This window comes from Vanacampus margaritifer, chromosome 1 (genome assembly GCF_051991255.1).
Source record: "Vanacampus margaritifer isolate UIUO_Vmar chromosome 1, RoL_Vmar_1.0, whole genome shotgun sequence".
Classification (NCBI taxonomy): Eukaryota; Metazoa; Chordata; class Actinopteri; order Syngnathiformes; family Syngnathidae; genus Vanacampus; species Vanacampus margaritifer.
This window is the reverse complement of record NC_135432.1, coordinates 8013595-8035749: the sequence shown is the minus strand read 5'-3', so window position 1 is coordinate 8035749 and position 22155 is coordinate 8013595. Positions and strand designations below refer to the sequence as shown.

At 36.8% G+C, this 22155-nt stretch overlaps 1 protein-coding gene and 1 long non-coding RNA gene across 2 annotated transcripts in view; one reads left to right on the top strand and one right to left on the bottom strand.

Annotated features, from left to right (window-relative positions):
• pcbp4 (poly(rC) binding protein 4) overlaps positions 1-3540 on the bottom strand; it is a 65846-nt gene extending 62306 nt beyond the window's left edge. Inside the window, exon 1 of the mRNA XM_077568868.1 lies at positions 3357-3540. The gene's annotated coding sequence lies outside the window, so the exon portion shown is untranslated. The remainder of the gene's footprint in view (positions 1-3356) is intronic.
• Positions 1-4235, top strand: part of LOC144053939 (uncharacterized) — a 67584-nt gene extending 63349 nt beyond the window's left edge. Inside the window, exon 4 of the long non-coding RNA XR_013294553.1 lies at positions 4102-4235. This is a non-coding gene — a long non-coding RNA (uncharacterized LOC144053939). The remainder of the gene's footprint in view (positions 1-4101) is intronic.
• Positions 4236-22155: the final 17920 nt, after the last annotated feature.

The following is a 22155-nucleotide window of genomic DNA, read 5'->3' as shown; positions in this document are numbered from 1 at the left end:
TAGTGTCCTACTTCTTTCCACTTTTGTTTGAGTGCACTCGCTGCAGGCTGGCGGGGCATTTGCAAGATTCATGAGCATCTCCAGGCTGTGAGGACCACGATTCTCGGCATCAATCAAACGTTCCACTCCCAGCTGTTTATTGATTCCATTTTACAGACTATAAGAGCAGTGCTGTGCATAATCTAGGAAAAAACTAAAATAATCATCTTCCAATGTCAAATATTAGCAACACAATACATTTTTGCTACCATATGCTGTTGGACTGAGCCCAACCGCAAATGTGGAATTTATGTGATTATTTGACCCTCCCTTAACTCATTCACTGCCATTGACGGCTATAGACGTCAAAAATTCATTTGAACAATTTCTACTAGTTTAACATTTTTCCCCACTTTTGTTAACTAGAGTATGAAAACAGAACAGATGCAACATTTGTGATTAATCGTGAGTTAACTACTGAAGTCATGCGATTAATTACTATTAAAAATTTCAACCGCCTGATGCCCCTCATTTTTAATATTTTTTTCTTTTTCTTATTAATCGCTTGATTTCAATAGTTAACTCACAATTAATCTCAAATGTTATATCTGTTGTAAATGCACAATATTTTTTTCTAGGTTTTCGTACTCTTAACAAAAATTGAGAAAAAAAATGTAAACTAATAGGAATAGTTAAAATTAATTTTTGACGTCTATACCCGTCAATGGCAGTCAATGAGTTAAAAATGATGAAATCCAATGTTAACCGTTTTAATCTTTATGTTGATCACAAACTACGATCCTAAAATAGCATTTTAAATGCTTACAAAAAAATACAGCACAGTAGAAAACAGTTTACAATTAAGCACGCACATTCACAATGCATAGCCTACTACCTGTATGTAACTCTGATGATGATGATGATGATGAAGAATCAAGCGGTCAACTAGAACTTTTGTGATAACACGAGCTGTAGTTGCAGATGTTACTAGTTTGGATTCTGTTAAGTCATAGTTTGATGATGAGCTCAAGTAAACATGGGCAGCGCCATTTTATCTATTGACAATTCCGAGCTTACGTCACAATTGCGTCACAAGTCAAAATGGCCGTCTAATGCTACATTTGGTGACAAGATGAAGGTTGGAAGTCGGACTTCCGGACAGGAGGGGGGCGAGGGCGACTGACTTCAATCTGACGTCACTCAACAAGAGACACAGACCGTGTAATGCAAAGCATCATTTACACAATTGTAAAAATATTTATCTTTATTTATTATGACATTATCTTAAGTAAATAACATCACATGATCCAAAATGTTTTAGACGTCCTGCACTAACCAGAACAACAAACAATTCATCGTAATCGGACATCTTTGTTTACATTTTCCTTGAACGCTTTGTGAGACAATCCGATGGGGATCGGACCGACTTCCCACCTTCCATTAACTCGGTGAAAGGAAGCTCTCCTCTGATTGAAAAGCATTACATTTTGGATCATTTTAATTTGATTTGATTTCAAAATGTGATGAAATGTCATTTGACTACAATAATAAGATGCCTGGTTTGAATAGTCACAAGCAAAAGCAATAGAAATATGTTGTATGTTGTCATCAAACAAATCTGCAAGTTGTACATCATGTGTAAATGAAAACGTTGATTCAAAATAAAGTTGACATTTCAGATTTGCAACAAGATTAACTCATTTACTGCCATTGACGGCTATAGACGTCAAAAATTCATTGTAACTATTTCTATTAGTTTAACATTTTTTTCCACTTTTGTTAACAAGAGTATGAAAACCTAAGGAAACAATATTGTACATTTAGACCAGATATAAAATTTGTGATTAATCGTGAGTTAACTATTGAAGTCATGTGATTAATTACAATTAAAAAATTGTATTGCCTGACACCCAAATTTTTTAAAATCATTTTATATATATATATATATATATATATATATATATATATATATGTATGTATATGTATGTATATATGTATGTATATGTATGTATATATGTATGTATATATATATATATATGTATGTATATATATATATATATATGTATGTATATATATGTATGTATATATGTATGTATATATGTATATATATGTATGTATATATGTATGTATATATATATATATATGTATGTATATATATATATATATATGTATGTATATATATGTATGTATATATGTATGTATATATGTATATATATGTATGTATATATATGTATATATATGTATGTATATATATGTATATATATATGTATGTATATATATATATATATGTATATATATATATATATATATATATATATATATATAATCTTTATTTATTTATTTTAAGATTATAAAAAATTAGGTCGTAAGGCGATTAAAAGTTTTAATTGTAATTAATCGCATGACTTCAATAGTTAACTCATGATTAATCACTAATTTTATATCCATTCTAAATGTACAATAAAAACTTTTTTCTAGGTTTTCATACTCTTGTTAACAAAGTGGAAAAATCATAAACTAATAGAAATAGTTTAAATGAATTTTTGACGTCTAAACCGTAAATGGCACTGAATGAGTTAAAAAGAAAATGGAAACATTTTCCAACAGTCGTTTATAGCTTCGAATATTAAATAAGACAGTAATATGCTGATCTAGTTCACTTGAGAACAAATTGGGCTGAATGTGGCCCGACTTAAATGAGTTTGATGCCCCTGCTCTACACAATCCAAACATCCGGTACACAACTATACTAACCAAATTATGCCCATCCGAGAAATGTTCACTCGTCTTCACTACAGGCAATGTAGGGGGGAAAAAATATTCAAAAGGACTTAATATGGTACCGAGCGGTCCCCCTGAAAACTCCAAACACAGACTTGCCACTTGCAAAGTGACTTTGGCTTTGCTTTGGCGTCTTTCTTCTTCTCACGGCAGCTTTGCCTGCATCCAGATGCAGCACTAATGCAATTGGGCATCTTGGTGAATAATGGTGCTGTCACACAAGTCGCTGCCTCAGCACCGGGCGGGCGCCCACGCGAGCCGACTTGAGCAGAAAGATCTTTGTGTTCGGAACCGGCTCGGCCTCGCTTCCATTATCATCGAATTGGCAGTGCACAAACACGCCGATTGTGTCCCTGCCCTCACTCACTCACTCATTCACTCTCTCACTCAGTCACTCACTGACCGGGACTGACTGTCGCGCATGGTGCATTTGCACTCTGACACTTGACAGCATGCTAATGCAAAAACATATTTTTTTTAAATAATAATAATAATCGCGTCCACGAATGTTGAAATCGTCCCGTTGGAAAATCCGCCAATCGCGCGGTTTCAAGTTAGACGAAAACGCACGCAAAACGCGTCAACTCGATTTGTACCTGCTCGGATGCAATCGCTCGGAGGCTCCTCCAGTTAAAGAATCGCCATGGATCGGAGTTCCTCGGGGTTTGTATCCACATTAGAGTCCACGACCGCGGAGCTGCACTGGCTGACAGTGGACGAGGAGGCAGCACGCGACCAGTTCGCTCGCAGTGATGGAGAGAGACTGTGAGGCTCCGGGGGTGGAGGGGGAGGGGTCTCTCCACCCGACCCTCCACCCAACCCACCAGGCTGGCCTCCACGCTGCTGCTCTTGTCCTCACAGGACCCCTGCTGGAGCATCTTGATATTTACCTCTGTGTACACTTTTTTTTTTTTTTAACATTCATATGACCTCCCAAGATCTTTTGATTTAGTGATATTTGTTTTCTTCCTCTTAGCTTTTAAGGATAGCTTAAATTACTCTAGTCATTTTAACACTAGTTTAAAAAAAAAAAAAAAACGATTAAAATAATAAGAACCACAAATATAGGATACGTGGTCCAGAGAATGTATGAATGGATATAATTTACTAATTTAATTTTATTTTAAAGGATAAATTTACAGTTGCACGTGTTCCTTTGAAGTCTTGACTGTTCGGAAACAAGTCAATGTGCGCCATCTGGTGGATTTTCTTGAGCATCGCAAGTGCGGTGTCATACTGTATTGCAAAAACACTGCCGACAAATGTTTTGTGCTTTTTAATGGGAAAAAATAACACGCTATAAACTGCCTGACCAATATGGATTTTTTTTTTTAATTTCAGGACAATTCCTTGGACAACTTGCATTGCTAACCTAAGCGTTGCTGTAAACTTTAGGATTTGCTTTGTTTTGAATGAGTCCAAAGAATGACCTTATCAACAAATTTCATTATAGGATACAAGGTTATTGTATAAATGGTTGTGCAATAAATAGTAAGTCACTGTTACTTGTGTACAAAAGTTGTAAATGGTAAACATAGGCAAAAACAATCAGCAAACGTCGGCTGTTTGGCCAATTTTGGCCGATGTTTGAAGGGTCATATCTGGCCAAAACCTTTCTATGCAATAATATATTCAAGGGAGCAAGAGTAGCCTGCGGACCTATTCTATAGACATTGTGATTTCCTAGGAATCTTGTCAGTGATCCTTTCAAAATGCGAACACTGACATAGATGAATAAAAAAAAATACTGCTGAAATCATCAGTCTTAACATAAATGAATGTTTAATTATTAATAATAATAACAACATTATTGAAAGTATTTTTGACCAAATTAGTTTTTTCCAGAAATAAGCTTTTGCGTTAAACAGTACTAAAGAAGAAGCTAACAGCTCCGATTTCTGTCATCCTCTACGAAAGCAGACTGATTATCTTTTCAAAATAACATTTGAAAATATCGGCTTTAACTCTCTCTCTCTCTCTCTCTCTCTCTCTCTCTCTCTCTCTCTCTCTCTCTCCCAGTACTGTACTGCAGATACACTGAAAAGAGGTTGTTTGCAATCAGCAGAGGGCGCTGTATGCTTTCATAGCTTTTCTACAGGAACAGCCCATCATCAACAACACGCACACGCACGTTTGTTTTACCATCTTTGTCGGGCTATACCATTAACATAATGCATTTCCTAGCCCCTCCCCCTAACCCCAACCATCAAAAATGATTGGCTATCTCAGTTCTTTACCCTAACCTCAACCATAACCCAATTCAAACCTAAACTCTAAAACCAAGTCTTGACCCTCAAAAAGAGGTCTAAACTTGTGGGACTCAGCAAAGTTGCCCCACATGGACGGGTGGGCCCCACAACTCTGTGAAATCCCGAAATGTTGGCCCCGCTATGTAACAAAAACAAGACCACACACACACACACACACGCACACACAGAGGAGCGACTTAATGCATACTAAGATTGTGTTTGAAACAAGGAAGGTACTTGGCATAAACATTAAAGCAAGGAAACAAGTTAACTAACTAGTTTGGGTAAGCAGTATTTCACAACCTTTACTGAGATCAGCCAATTTTACATTGAAAACTCAATAGAGTTTCAAATATGTCACAAAAATATATGTTGATCTTGTTGCAGTTTATTCATGCATGTACTATATATAGTAGATATAAATAATTCAGTGTGTGCATGCCGCGACTTCATCTGTTGTGTACAAAGAGAGCAGGAGAGAAAACACAGGTCTGTACATTTTTATTTTTAATCAAAGCCGACAGTGATGCCTTGAGATACGAGTGATTCGACTTAATACTTTTTCCGAGAAACGAGTCGTATTTGGAAAATAAACGAAACCTTCAGCCAATTCCCCCCCCTTTGCAAATCATACCGACTCCTATCACTCAACTCTGTATTTAGAGAACAACCACCGCTGTTTTCTTAAGATGGAGCCCAGGGGCAGTAGATACAATGAAAACAGAAGAGGCCCTACAATTGAACCCTGTGGAACACCATACGTTCAATTATACGTGTACTCATACTTACGACTTTTTTAGAGGGCGGGGGCAATATTTCAGAGAAAAAACTCGCAAATTTGCCACTTTATAAAGTGGCAGATTTGCGAGAGAAAAAACTTACGAGAAACACACGTAGCGTAGCTATAGTCCAATCATGTGAGGATTTGTATGTGGTTAATGGGACACTGTTTATAAAATGAAAAGTCAGGATGGAGATGAATTGTCACTCGTCATTCACCGCAGCCAGAGCGACAACACTTCCTGATCCCCTATCAGCTGACTAACACTGTCCAATCAGATGCTAGCATACTTTAGGTAAATGCAAGTGAATGACGGAGAGCAGCAGATTCGACACATCAACTTAGATACATGTACAAAAAAAATACCAAAATGTATGAACGTGTAAATAGTAATTCTGGAAACATAAATGTATAAGTAAATATACATTTTAACAAATTAACTTAAATGCTTGATCGTCCGGGTGTGGACCTTCGCAAAGCGAGGCGTCTTTGTCGCAGGCCAGTGGCCGTACACAACGCTTCAAAAAGCCAATGCTTAGCATGATATGGTTAATCTATGCTAAAGCAATTACTAGCTCCTTATTTGGAAACCCGACCGAAAAGTATTAGCACAAACAGTCGAGTAGTACGCTACGTGTATTTCTCGCAAATCTGCCACTATATAAAGCCGCAAATTTGCGAGAAAAAAACGTGTAAATTTGCGAGTTTATAAAGTGGCAAATTTGCGAGTTTTTTTCTCGGAATATTGCCCCCGCCCTCTTAAAAAATAAAATAAATTATATGCGGCCCTAATACGCCGTCGTACTCTTTAGACTGGGACCGAATACAGTCTTTTTCAGAGTAAAATGTACTGTGTAGCTCATAGCTACACAGTATATTTTTATTTCTTTATATTTCTCGTAAGTAAAAAAAAATAAATAATGATAATAATAAAAAATAATAATAATAATAATAAAAAACTTTATAAAGTGGCAAATTTGCCACATTATAAACTCGCAAATTTGCCACTTTGTAAAGTTTTTTTCTCGGAATATTGCCCCACCCTCTAAAAAATATATATTTATTCGTGGCCCTAATTCGCCGTCGTACAAACTGCACATATTCGTCCGAACACTTTGTTTTTTTGCTCCACATAGTTAGTATGAAGGGATTTGAGATATGAGTTGCTTTCCATTGAGTTACGAGTGTAGACACCACTGAACTACAAGCAATAAAGATTAGTAAAGCTTCGGTCATTGACCCTAAAAGTGGAAAAAGATGAAACGACAAAAGCGCCGTTTGCCGTGAGTCCGATTCTTCGCCCCACTTTTTGTCTGGCAAATGCACATCATCACCGCTTGTATGGAAGCATCCAAGCTTTACAAACGTCTCTCGTTAGAAAAATGAGAGACGACGCCGGGCCAACAACTATTATCGCTGAACCGTGGGATGTCTCTCTTCTACTGTGAAAGCGTCACGCACAAACAAACATGCTTTCACTTTCTCGATTGTGGGATTACCTGATCGTTCTCCTGATGTGGAGAAAAACCAACGCAAACTGATCTAAAATATGTGTTTTGTTTTTCTTGTTTTTTTGATTCTCTCTAACTTATCAAACTTTTCAAGTAAAGATTTCACATGAAGACTGCTGTCGGCAGTTGGACCTGTCAATGTCAAATATTCGTATTCACTAAATTAAAAAGAGCCCCCGACAAAAGCACAGTGTTTACTGAAGACGTGCATTTTAATGTTGGCTGCTGGTGTATATTAGAAAAAAAAGTCCATTTCCATAATCTTTTGAAGATGTATGGCGTCCCTTTCAAGCAAATGTAATCATTTGAACAATGGAGGTGAAGCAGACATTTGTCCAGAATGGAGATGGAATACTAATAAGAGATTTAGAATTAAATAGCTTACAGAACACAGATCATGTTTGTCTTGCTGGATGAAGGTTTTTCTGTTTGTTTGGGATTTTTTCTTGTGCGTGGACTTAAAACTCATTCATTACAGACAAACAACAAACTACCCTTTTATTGCACATTTTGTTTTTCTTTGGAAAATTGTCATGAAGGAAGAAATGAGCAAGATCGTCCCCTTTCAATTTATCATATCTATTTTACTGTTGTTGTTTCAATTTTGGTATGAAAAAAAACAATGATAGCAAATTTAAACTACACGCTGCTATAAATAGAGTTGAATAATAATAATAATAATAAAAAGCCATCATATGCCAATTTTGTATATATGTCACCATATTCATTTTTGCCAAGCGCGTGTGACACGTGACATGTTGGAAAATATGACAAGATGACATACATACGGCACGCTGGGCTGCCAGCATAATCTCCTTTTTGGCCTTTACAACTTCTGATTCTCACTGATGATCTTGTACTTGCCGAGTTACTCAGGTCAGTCACAACAACCCGGATAGCAAAACGGGCCGGTGCTTGAACCACAAGTTTTTGCACTCGGCTGTCGGTGCAAATGTACCAAAATACCGCATGTATTAAAAATCAGCAGGTTGAAGCAACAAATGAACAAAACTATAATAAAAGGAGAAAGTTGAGATTTTGCAGGTGGAGCACGCTGTGTGGCTCAAAAATAAATACCTGTCTGATCAGTTCCCTTTCATTCAGAATAATGTGATTCATGCATTGCATTTAAAAAGTGTACACACCCAGTTTTCAATGGCAGGTTTTTGAGATCTAAAAAAAAAAAGAATCATTTTAAAACCTTTTCCACTTTTACTGTGGCCGACTCATTGAGAAAAAAAAAAAATCCGTTTGAGAAGGTAATTTAAAATACACAAAGTTCAACCTTGGCATCATCAAAAACAAAGAAGCCCAAACACAAGTGGTAAAATGTGTTATAGTGCGATAACATCTAGGTTGAACATGTTGACCTTGTTGAGATTAACAATCTCTTTTGCACGACTGACCTGGCCAAATAGCAGTCAGTGTTAGCTTTTAGAATAATTCTGAAAATAAATAAATAATCAGGCATCGTTTATGAGAACAGTTTAACTTTATTTGGGTTTTATCAGGGTCACTTTAAATCAGGGCAGTCAAACTAATTAAAAAAAAATTGCTTTCCCTCGGAAGACGATGTACATTTTTAACTCATTTACTGCCACTCCAATAAAAATGGAACTTTGACGTCTTTCGCCGTCAATGGCAGTGAACGAGTTAATCGCCACCTCATATCACATATACAGTACACAACAAATTGATGGACTGCATTTTATATGGATAACTACTTTTGAAATCAGAAGTAAAAAAAAAAAGTTTGTGGAACTACTGTTACACACACTATTTATTACATAAAACAATTAGAAATTTTATTGACATGCTTGTTTTTTTGTTTTTTTTAAAGAGCTCAGCTCAGTATTGTTCATTTCGTAGTCTTACCGATTCAACATGTCATCATCATTGCTCTTTTTTTTTTTTTTTTTTTTTTTTGCATGTATGTGAGTGATCTTTAAGTCACCTGAAACCTATTAAAAATCCCATAGCCTTCATTTTAACCGGAAAAATTCAAATTTGTCATGAGACCAGAGTCGTGAATTTGTCAGGAGACCAGAGGAAGGGTCAAAGGAAAGAAAGATGAAACAAAGTGAGATCCAGCATCAACCACACACTAACAGGGTTACAAAACCAGAATCTTTCACCAACCTGCAGAAACCCCTATGCTTGATTTTCTGTCACGGGCCACATATGATGATGTAGCGGGCCAGATTTGGCCCCCAGGCCTTAAGTTTGACACCTATGCTTTAAATGATGGCAATTGTGTGCTGACTCACATTTTCAATGAGTCACAATGTGAGAGTGGTTCATTCAGAATTTGGTCACGCCTCAAGTGCAAAATTGTGAAACCACCTTATTTCAGTTGTTTATTTTTTTACTTCCAAAAGCAAAAAAACTAGTACTTTTTTTTTTTTTTTTTTTACTGATTTGTCACATTAATGGTGCAAAAAGCTTTAAAATAATTGATCTTTGTCTCGTTTTCAAAAACATCTCAAGGCTCCCTCCAGCCAGGGCCGATGAGATCATGGCAGATGTGAGACACGGCTCTCCCCTTCAGGCTACATCATCAAAGGGGCTCAATGATAGCGTGTCACCCAAAGGTGTAGACGCAAGCAGCCGGGGCAACATGATGAAGGTCTGACTCGTGGTGTTGTGCTGGGAAAGTGCCTGCAGGCAGCAACTCAATCTGAAAAGTAGAGAGCGGAAGGGGTGCGAGAAGCCGGCATTCCTTTCTAAACGAGTACCGTAAAAACGAACACAAAAGAGTTGGAGTGAAAATCACCGTAAAGTGCCTTTGCTCTCCTTGGCAGAATAATAGCATTCAAATCATGTCATCTTACTACAACGTGTGTAACGAGTGGGTTCAATTACGCTAAATTATTTTTTTTTACATGACATATGAAATGCAAGTCTCCCTAAAATAATACTCGTTGTCTAATCTGTTTTAAAGGGATGAACTTCCCTTTTTTGATGTTTTAATGACTTCACTACCAGTCTAAAGCAGTAGCTAGTTGCAGAATAAGTATTTACACTTATTTTTTGTAATTGTCATCATAGTAAGCATTTATTTTATTAAAAAAAAAAAAATTAATAAAAAAAAATGAAAAAAATCTGGAGAGCTCAGTATTGTTCATTCGGTAATTTTACCGATTTGACATGTCATCAGCATTGCTCTCTTTTTAATTTTTTTTATTTATTACGCATAGTACGCATTTAATTGGATGCTGTTAAGCTTAACGCACTGCAAAAAGGACTGGAGAAAATCTAAGAAAAAAATATAGTAAAATAAGAATTTTTTTACAAAATTTAGCAAAATTTTCTGCCAGCAGAACAAGAACATTTTATTTAAATTTACCTGTAAGATTTTGAAAATAGTATTTTCAGCCTAAAAACAAGTAATGTAATGTAACTATTTCCTTAAAATACATGAGTATTTTTAATTTTTTTTTTACGCTTGGATAACTTAGCCTGAGTGTCAAGCAGGGAGGTAACAGGTCCCATTTTCTTTGACCCAGCCAGGAATTGAACCCACAACCTTCAAGTCTGAGGGCAGGCACTCTATCTTGGTTAATATAACGAAATGAACCCGATTGCACTCGTCTGATTGTATTCATACGAGTATTTTTTTCCCATTTATCTTATTACTAGATTAGGCAAAATCTTAAAATAAGAAAACTTATGAAACCCCAGTTCATGGCCTTTGATGTTGGTTAGTTGTCATCTTAAAATGTGGGAAATATAATATATTAACACTCAATGCTAAGACTGCTTGATCAAATAAGATAATTAAGTCATAAGTATCTTAAAATAAGCACAATGATTTTGCCTGACAATTTAATTTTAAGTAAAAAAATAACTTGTCAAATCAAAATAAGCACATTTAGGTTAAATTTAAGAAACGATATCTTACTTATGATTTCATTTTTTGCAGTGCATGTCCATCCTGTCATCATGAATTATCATTTGATAAGTGAATATATCATGAATTTAAAACTTGCTAACGGAACCATGTTGCTAAGTGAAGGTCCGGCATGTGCTCATTAATGTTAATATTACCCAAAAATGTCCACCCCGCCGGGCAGCTCATATTTCCCTGTTGTGAAGCCATGTTAATTATTATTATTTTTTTTAAAGTGGGCGAACTTGACTCATTTTAATTTCATCTACTTTGTCATGATTTGTGTTTAGTTTGGTTTGGTTTGGGTTAGGTTTGAGTTGTCACGTGTCCCTGTTGTGATTGTGCTCGTCATGCCGGTCCCTTGCGTCTTCCTATCAAGCGCCCTCTGCCACTTGTTTCATGTCCAGGTGTTTGTCATTGTCTCGTTAGTTTGGTCCTATTTATGCTGCATTCGATGACGGTCGGAAGTCGGACGCATCTGAGTTGTTTTTTTCCCCCCGGTCCAACCTGAAAGCATTCCTGGCGAAAGTAAACAACCAAAATGGCGGATAGTGATGAATAGTTTGTTTTTTTACCTCCAGCAAACTTCTCGCAATTTTGCTTCATGTATTGTTTTTATCTTATTTCATAAGCATTCCATACAGTTCAGGTTAACCGTATCATTTCATGCAGGGAGATAACGACGTACTGTCACGTACGTTGTGTTACGAGAAGTTATGTCGAATATTTATGAATGGAGAAAGCGATCTAATTTAATACTCGAGTAAATTGTGTTTTTATCATTCACCGTCTGTTTTCCAAAGGGGTCGCCATTGTAGAGTGACGTCACTTGTGGTCTGTTAGTGAAGTCGGGGTCCTTTTTTTTTTTTCCGACTTCGCAAGTGGAATTTCCGAGTTCAAGGAGGACGTTTCCGTACACACTTTCTAGTTTGAACTCGGAAAAGTCCGAATTTTTGAATAGGTTTTAGGTGAACTAATGAATACATACACACTCGCATGCACGCACACACCGCACATACACATACTGTACTCACCCACATACAAAAAAAATATATAAATAATAATAATAATAAAAAAAGAGAGCAATGATGATGACATGTTAAATCCGTAAAATTACCGAATGAACAATACTGAGCTCTACAGAAAAAAAAAAAGGAAAAGTCCGACCATCCTCGAACGCAGCATCAGTTTCCTCTTGTTGGATCATTTGTTTGCGTTTTTCAGTCTTTGCCGGTTGTCCTGTCTTTGCCCTCTTTAGCTTTGTGAGTTTTGTTTGTTGAATAGTTGGAAGTTCCTTGTTTGCCTTTTGTTTTTTCTTTTGTAAATAAATCCCCCTTTTTTTTTTTTTTTTTTGCCACCCTGCAGTGCAAAACCTGCCTCGCCTTCTCACTTCCTGCATTTGGGTCATCAAACCCCGCCGCACCTGACGTACTTGAAATATCGTTAAGTTAAATGGAAAATCCACTTTTTGGGTAAATTGGGAACATGTCAAATCAAATGTACCTTTTGGTTAATATTGACTCATATCGTATGCATTTAAGTTTTGCTTTCTGGACAGGAAAATGTGTTGGGGGGGGGGGTTGAAAGAGAGCCTAATGATAAAGTTCCGTATCTTCAGACAACATGAAAGGATGTTTCAGAGTCTCAGGTTATCAATGTACCTCCAAAAAGCGTCTGATCTTGAAAGGGCGGACAAGTCATGAGATCTGCCTTGCAGCACAATACGCTGCTTGTGCACTTGCGCGCATTTACATGGTATGTTCAACAAATCATTTAAAAGAAACACACACACACACACAGGAGAAGACCGTTGCTTTTATTCTCTTATAGATGAAAGACCCCCGCAATAAAAAGCCGAAATCTGCAATGTTTAATGAAGTGACAGGATTCAGTCCGCTTAGAATATCCAGCAAAATGTCAAAGCAAGCCTTTAATGACACGGATGCTGCATACACGCACCACATTTGGCCTGTTTGCCCAGTCTGGTTTTTAATTAACTCATTATACAAGCGTCATTAGTCATTCTTTTGATCATATACGTATTCACTCACACCGGACGCTAACTAGCGCAGTAAATGAACAACAGTGCAGATTAGAGCTGGTGATGTATTCTCAATCGGAGTCTGATGCGGCCGCGCTGAATTAGGCACAGAAAATGTACGACTCGCCGATGATAGCTGGAATTTGCATTTGATCGATAGTTCAAGGCCCTCAAGGCCTATTTGCTGTCTGATCATGACATTTGATTGTGGGGGGAAATGCAAATCTTTCAGTATGTGGAGTAGCTGAAAAGTGGAAATCAACTCCATTTTCGCTCTTGTTCGCCCCAATAATTGCCTGCCGTCTTGATAGGCTACGTTGTGTGTGGGAATTAACAGCAGTCATTTACATGTGGCGATTTCTTGACAACAACAACATGCTTTTTTGGAAAAAAGAAAATCAGACAAAATCAATGTCGACGTGCACACAGGAAATTGCAAAAATCAATCCTGAGCCAGTAAAAAGTGTCCAATCTTACAAATGTATACAGACGCTCCCCTACTTACGAACATTCGAGTTACGAACAACGGTACATACGAACATGTCTGCGCGTACAGTATGTCGAAAAATGTTCGGAAAGAAATGCTGTAAGTTAGATTTTGTATTGCGCGTAGTGCTTCTTTCCGCCGCTAATACCGACGATTGGCGCTGTGAGAGCTCATTGGAGGCTGAGCAACGTGGCGAGGAGGAGGAGGAAGAAAACGCCGGTCCCCATGAAGCAGGAAATAACTTTTGAAGCCGATTCCAGCGACCACGAAGAATCTCTCATGATATAAAATCCTCCTCTTCCTCCTCCTCCATCATCTCCTTAAGCATCGAGTACATCTTCCAAAAATAAGTTAAACTTCATTTTATTTATCTTATTACGTACATGTACATACTGTGTGTGTGTGTGTCTCGCTCTCTCTCTCTAACATACGTAGTACAGTACAGTACTGTACGTATTCTATCCATTTTATTAAAAGTTTTTTTCAGTACAAACCAATGCAGGTTACTTGTACAAGCCTTAAACATACTTATATAAACCTTCAATATACTTATATAGGCTTTAAACATAAATTATAATACAAAATATAGCACTGAAGCAACTTACGAACAAATTCACCTTACGAACGATCGTCCGGAACGTAACTCGTTCGTAAGGTGGGGAGCGTCTGTACATAGTTAACATTAGGGGTGTGAATTGTCTAGTAGCTGGCGATTCGATTCGTATCACGATTCATAGGTCACGATTCGATTCGATACCGATTAATCCCGATACCAATCTATAAATTGATTGTTGCGATTTTTTTTTTTTTACTCAAATTTAGAAAATACTAATCAGTAAACGTGTACATGTACACTGTAAGATTTGTATGAAAATGTATTGATCTGAAAATTCAGGTTGCAGTCTGTTTCATGTCTGAACAGCACTGAAATCAAATATTAAGGCTTAATGTTCCATTAATAGCACATTCTTCCATGCTTAATGTGTAAATCCTAACCCTAAGTAAGACGTTTTGTTGAATATTCCAATAAAAAAATGTATGTTTAAAAATCGGTTTCAGCCGCATATCGAATCGATTCGAGATATATATCGCGTAATATCGCCGAATCGATTTTTACCAACACCCCTAGTTAACATCATTTTCACTGCTCACCAAAAATCATGACGGCCCACGAGTGAATTTGTAAAACCATTCCAGGCCAACCGGGCCCATCTTGTAACGTTGCCACCTCCGCAAGGTAAATTCTCGCGGTATTTGTGAGTTCTCAAACTCCCGAGAATCCATCTTGTACCGAGCTGGCTGATTTTCACCACTGGTGGGTTTTGACCAATCGCAAAGCAACATTGTGTTTTGGCGCTCGGGTTATGCAGCTGCGACCAGAACAACAAGCGCCAAGGCCGTGGGAAACAAAAACCAACCTGACATGGAGACACCCATGGATGAATGCGTGGACACCTGACACCAGGGGCGGACCGGAACATCGGGAATTTCCGGGACTTTCCCAAAGAAACATTGGGCTGATGAAAGAAATCTCCCGATTAGTCACAACTCAAAGTTGGCCATTTTTTTCTGTGTTATTCCCGAGAAACAGAAGCAACAAGTTGTGCTTTCGGTTCTTATCAGTATTTGAGAACATCACAGCACAAAGACAAAATATCCTCAGGCTTTTGTTTGCCTGCACTTGCCTACACACATTCCTGGAATGTGGAGAATGGCGCGCAAGTGACAAGCGTGGCCTTGTATTCGCGACTCTCTCCCCGGCCCACCCTTCAGATTAGACCCTTATCTGCCAAATGAGACGGTGCCGACGGATTTGGGACTTTGGCAAGGAAGGCCACACGCTCTCTTGCTCTCCGTCGCAAAGTCTCCCGCAGCCGACGCAGAAGGCGAGGAGACAACCTTGGAGCGGCTCGTGGGCGGATGTACTGTGAGCGGAACAATAGGCAGCGTTAGACGCCGCCATTTTTCTCTCAGGCGGCGCTTGTCATAGTGATGAATTTGATGTGATGCGTGCCGTCTGGTTTCAATTCGCACCTTCCCACATGCGGCGTCACGTGGATGCATGTGCGGACGGGACATCCATAGCCTTGACTCGTTCTATGCCGGCCCTCTCTTCGTGAATAGACAGAAATACTTCCTTGACCTCTGACTCATGCTTTTATCTGACTGCAATTGAGAGGCAGAGGTGTGTTTCAGTACCTGGAACCCGGACATGAGTCAGTCCTCGCGCCTCTCTTTTATTCTATGAGGTTCTATTCTAATGCGTTTCATTCCACGTGCATTTGCTGAGAGGGAACCTAAAGTGGTGGAAAAGTCACACACATTCCTGAGCTCTTTGACAAATTCCTGCTCGGTTAATAAATAGAGGAGAAAACAGAGCAAGGTGATGATTATCTACAGTAGAGCGGAGAGGTAACCACGACTCTGCAAAGGACAAAGTTGGACTTTCGGTACTTGACGTCTGTTGAGTCGAGGCACTGGCACGGATGCTGCCATGGATTTGGGGCGCTGTGGGCAAAAAAATGCCACTTTGGCTGCCAATATGTCAACACCGCAAAGGAAAAATGCAGTTGTCCCTCGCTATTTGGAGGAGCAATTTTGAAGATTCAGTGCACCACAGATTTTTTTAATTTTTTTAATTTTTTTTTTTATCGGACTTTTGTCACAAATTATTCACTGCATCTAATATATATATATATATATATATATATATATATATATATATATATATATATATATATATATATATATATATATATATATATATATATATATATATATTAGGGGTGTGAATTGCCTAGTACCTGGTGATTCAATTGGTATCACGATTCATAGGTCACGATTCGATTCAATACCGATTAATCCCGATACAAATCTATAAATTGATTATTGCGATTTTTTTTTTTAACTCATATTTAGAAAATACTAATCAGTAAACTTGTACACGTAAACTGTAAGATTTGTATGGAAATTTATTTATTTTTCTGAAAATTCAGGTTGCAGTCCGTTTCATGTTTGAACAGCACTGAAATCAAATATTAAGGCTTAATGTTCCATTAATATAACATTCTTGGCTGCCAATATGTCAACATCGCAAAGAAAAATACAGTTGTTCCCCTCGCTATTTGGAGGAGCAATTTTGAAGGTTCGGTGCACCACAGATTTTTTATAGTTTTTTTATTTTTATTTATTTTATTTTTTTTATCGGACTTTTGTCACAAATTATTCACTGTATCTAATATATATATATATATATATTAGGGGTGTGAATTGCCTAGTCCCTGGTGATTCAATTGGTATCACGATTCATAGGTCACGATTCGATTCAATACCGATTAATCCCGATACAAATCTATAAATTGATTATTGCGATTTTTTTTTTTTTAAAACTCATATTTAGAAAATACTAATCAGTAAACTTGTACAAGTAAACCGTAAGATTTGTATGAAAATGTATTTATTTATCTGAAAATTCAGGTTTATAACTGAGCCACTGCATTTAACAAACATGTTGCAATCTGTTTGAACAGCACTGAAATAAAATATCAAGGCTTAATGTTTAATTAATATAACATTCTTACATGCTTAATGTGCAAATCCTAACCCTAACATGACATTTTGTTGAATATTCCCCTAAAAAATTGATGTTTAAAAATCGATTCGGCCGCATATCAAATCGAATCAAGAATTGCGCGCTGTAATATCGCGATATATCGCCGAATCGATTTTTTTCTAACACCCCTAATATATATATATATATATATATACATACAAAAATAAGTGCATCATTCATTTTTCCTCTAACTTCATGTCAGCAAACTGAATGAAAAAACCCGATGCTTTGTTTCCATGTCTTGTCATTGTATTGCAAACACTAACGGCGCCTTTTTTTTCTTTTCTTTTGTCTTTGAAAACTCCGAGTGCACTTGTGATGTTTTGTTGCTGTTCCCCACATGCCGGCGCTTCGGAGACACTCGTGTTTCCTACTCCCCGCTGAGGGTCAGCCTGTGGACACTGACGATTTCCAAAGTTCCTGATGTCCTCTTAATGTGTTTGAGAGTCATTCGACCTGTTTTGTTCCTGATAGCAACACTATTACCCTCGTCGCAGGGGCTATTAGGGGTCTTTCTTCAGGCTCCCACTTAGCATGAGGTCTGCTTAAGAGCCGCACGTTTACTTGGTTTGATCTGCCTCTGCTCAGTGATTCATACATGCTAATGGCCAATTCCATGTAATTACCTTGGAGGTCTCCAATGTAGGTTTAATTAAGTCACATCGTTTGCAAATGATCAGATAACTAACTTGCAAGACTTGGATGTGACAAATTTACACTTGTAGATTTTACAAGATGAAATTAGATGAAATTGATCAATATGGCATACGTTATTAACTAGCTTTCTTTTTTTGGCACCATCGATAAGAGTGTTGTTAAAAATATTACCACACATAAAAAATAAGACTTTAAGATGGTCAAAAATCAAGTGGTTCTCAAATGCTGTCAGCGTGTCGACTTAATGTGTGAAACCATGCTGAGCTGAAAAAATGGATCTTACCATGTCCAGCGTCATTCTTACACACCACTTCATGTTTGAGACGCAAACATTTGTCCACTTTATGGAGGGCCAAAACTGCCAAAATTAAAAAAATAAATGACAAAATAAATAAATAACTAAAAGTGAAAATAAAAACGGATATAAAACAATATGTAATAAAAAAAAATACATTTAGATAAATGTATATATACTGTATATATATATATATATATATATATATATATATATATATATATATATATGTATATATATATATATATAAATGTATTTAATTTTTTATTTAATTTTTTTATATCCGTTTTTATTTTCACTTTTAGTCATTTATTTATTTAGTCATTTATTTATTTTTAATTTTGGAAGTTTTGGTCCTCCATAGAAGTGGACAAATGTTTGCGTCTCAAAAATGAAGTGGTGTGTAAGAGGACCAAAACTGCCAAAATTAAAAATAAATAAATGACTAAATAAATAAATAAATGACTAAAAGTGAAAATAAAAACGGATATAAAAAAATATGTAATAAAAAAATACATTTAAATAAACGTATATATATATATATACAGTATATATATATACATTTAAATTGATTTTTTGAATTATATATTTTTTATATACGTTTTTATTTGCACTTTTAGTCATTTATTTATTTAGTCATTTATTTATTTTTAATTTTGGCAGTTTTGGTCCTCTTACACACCACTTCATGTTTGAGACGCAAACATTTGTCCACTTCTATGGAGGACCAAAACTTCCAAAATTAAAAATAAATAAATGACTAAATAAATAAATGACTAAAAGTGAAAATAAAAACGGATATATAATTCAAAAATTAAATTTAAAAAATCTATTTAAATTTATATATATATATATATATATATATATATATATATATATATACACGTTTGTATTTAATTTTTTTATTATATTTTTTCCGTTTTTATTTTCACTTTTAGTCATTTACTTATTTAGTCTTTTTTTTTTTTTTTTAATTTTGGAAGTTTTGGTCAATACTGCAAGGACGAAATGTGATTCAAATGAGGGGGCGGTCCTAAGCGTGTCTTGGGTTGGACTCCGTCGTTGCAAACTGCCTTTCATTGGTCGAGTGAGCGGTGACTACGATTCGATGCAATAATGCATTGACTTTTTGTTGTCATTGTACAATATGAAGGAACTTGTCAGTACTGTAAATGTTATGTTGTAAATGTAAATGTTCCAAGGTTTTTTATTTATTATTTATTTTTTTTATCAGGTGTGTTAAGACAATTTGATACATATGGGTGTGATGATGCGATTCAAGGATTGTCAATTTTAATCAATTGAAACAATTCAATTTGGTTTGGTTCAATACACTCGCAAATTAAAAAAAGATTTCCTCATTCAAATCGGTTTTAGGTCCAACCCTAGTAAATACCTTCAGATGAAGTTAACACACATCTTGTCTGTTTCATTTCAAATCAATTGCGGTGGCATTAAGACCCAAAAAGATGAGAAATGCGTCCATGGAAGTATTTTGAAATTAATTTCTGAATTCACTTAACGAAGAGGATGCAGGCTTCTCTCTAATTATGAGCCGCCTGAGTAAACGTGCAGGTGATGGCGCCTGTAGGAATATCTTATTTGTGCTGAGCTGCTGGAACAGATGACCAGGGACGAGCGCAAACATGAGCGGCACAGCAAATCCGGCTTCCTGCCCTTTTATCAGCTCAACATAACAAGGGAGTGACAACAAACAGACGGCGCACGTAAACAAATCTTACAACAGTCAAACCAGAGGCTTTTCCATCACAATTCACTATTTCCTGAGTGGAGTAACAGCTGTGGCCACACTCACTGCACCAAACATCTTATTCTGAAGAACGACTGCTACAAAGTAAAACCATGACAAGTGGAAAAAGTCTTTTTCATCGTGTTATTAAGTAAAGCTGATAAGAGTTGTCTCAAGTCATATAGCATTACGAGGGAGAAATGTACTCTAGTGAGGGTCCGGCTACTCCTCCAACCCCCTCCAGCAGTGCAACGGACCGCTCAGAATAACCTTTCTAATAAGTCACTCGGAAGAAAATGTGGGGAGTCAGCTGATTGCTAATCTGCTCTCTTTCTGCGCTCGCTGCTGCTCATACATCAAGAGTCAAATTGTGCAACGGCCTGAAAGCTCATCTGCGCTGGAGTAATCATGGTCTGGCGGGCCTGCAGGTGTTTTTGTGCATGATGAGTGTTTTGGCTAAATGAGATCCAGCTGATACGTACAAACATGAGCGGAAAACAGACTGCTTGTTTTATAGCGAAAATTAGGGAATGCTAGTTGTTACCTTCTCCAAGTTTTTTTTTTTTTTTTAATGCACGTGTGCTCTACTTTATGCATGCTCGTATATTATATGCACCCTGAAAATTACTACCAGTGAGCAAATATTCCAGTCCACCGACTTAATTTAGGACTTTAAGTGTGGTACGTAAAATGCTGATCTACTTTTTTTCAAAAAAAAAAAAAAACACAACAACCTTAATATATATATATATATATATATATATATATATATATTAATATGCACACAAAAAAAATGTCCCACACACACCTCATGATCAACTTGGGAGCAGTCCACGGTTTACCCGTCACAGTAACAACACGGTGTACTCAGCCTACCAATAGTTACAAAATGAAAACTGGACATTTCATAAATACTAAAAAAAAAAAAAAAAAAGAAGTGCTCTAACAAACTTTGTTGTCAAGTTGCGGGCCACGAAATATCATCCGGCAGGCTGCAAAATGGCCCACGGGCCTTGAGTTTCAGTCCTTTCATCTGTCCAATCCAATGTGATGAATAATCATGATTTTGCTCGTCGTTTTATATGACCCCCCCCCCCCCTTAATTTTTAATAAATTTATTTTTAGCAAAAAAAAATCTCTAAAATATTAACTCAATTGTAGAGCACTATATGATAGGCAATAGGGGTGTGCCAAAAAAATCGATCCTCATAAGAATCACGATTCTCATTTAGTGCAATTCAGAATCGATGTCCCAAAATCAATTTTATTTAAATTATTTTATACTGTCTTGCCTTTGTCTGTGTGTGCGCGCCTTAATTTGGAACGCTGTTCATGTTGTACCCGATTTGTCCACTTAGGGGCAGTGTGGTGCCACGTGGTCTGATACACTGTTAAGTTGTAGCCACATTAGAGAGTAGAAGGAAAAAGTCACGATCAAGTTATTCCAATAAAAGTTGTTTTTTTGCAGTGTGGTGCTGTTCTTTTGAGTGATAAAAGTGCCGCGAGTAGCACGCTAATTAGCATTAGCGAGTCAGACTGGAGTAGATCGTTACGATTCCTTGCTCATCTATAGATTGAAGCAAAAATCATTGTCAATCAAATCATTTTGAATAAAAAATTGTTCTTAATTGAAAATCGATTCTGAATCGAATAGCAGAGCCAAAAATCGGAATCGAATTGAATCGTGAGACATTCAAAGACTCCCGCCCCTAAAAGGCAATGCACATTTGATTCTAATAAAGAACTTCCAGTGCACCTCCAGTGCTGGATTGTATTGTACATTTAATTAAAGGAGCCATTTGATTTGAAATAGATACGAATAATTTAAAAAAAAATTCTCTGTAGTCTATATGTGGGTACGAGACGCTGACTCTCTACTTCATGCTGCCGCCTCGCCAGGGGTGAACAAAGAGTCAGAGGGATTCCGATGATTGGCAGGTTTGTGAACTACAGCAGACAAGCTCTGTTTCTCCATCCTCAAATCCTAATCATGTTTGCCAAGGATTTTTATTACTGTACCAAAGCCTTTTCTTTGCCGCCATGAATTCATTTTGCTACAATACGTGATGATGCCGTCGCATAAACGACAGCGCACATTCTCCCGCGGAATAAGCAACATCGA